Source organism: Echinococcus granulosus, assembly GCF_000524195.1.
Source record: "Echinococcus granulosus chromosome Unknown EG_S00205, whole genome shotgun sequence".
NCBI lineage: Eukaryota > Metazoa > Platyhelminthes > Cestoda > Cyclophyllidea > Taeniidae > Echinococcus > Echinococcus granulosus.
The window spans coordinates 18,755-19,257 of record NW_020170585.1 but is presented as its reverse complement, the minus strand read 5'-3'; positions in this window follow the sequence as shown (position 1 = coordinate 19,257).

Sequence of the window (503 nt, the reverse complement as noted above, 5' to 3'; positions counted from 1 at the left end):
AGGCCTTGTTAAAGAATTTTTTCTATTTTCTATTCCGTTGAATATCTCTTACTAACCTTAGTTGAAGCTACTCAGACAAATATTCAAAAATGGCATAATTTGCCTGTAATTTAGATGTCTGCATCTCTTCATTAGAGGATGTGTAATTTTGTCGGCAGAAGCAGACACCATCGTAAGCATCGCAAAAAGCACTTTAAGTACAGATCTCGCGAAACACCATTTACCAACATTCTTGTTAACCCCTTGTACACATGCAAGCAGTAGACCTTCTTGATCCCATCTGTTCCAGGGTCATAAATGGTTTCCCTAACACACTCTGCTTCCCAATGAAGAGCGAGTTTAGTCAGGCGATTCCAATGCCCTTTCCAAATCATGTCCTTCTGTGTGATATGGATGGTGATAGCGATGGGGAGGTGTGTATGCCAAATGGGCAAATTCGTAAAGGTAGATTGGCTAGTCGTTGTTTGTAGGCAGTTAAACGGCTTGCCTTTGAATCACGGTCT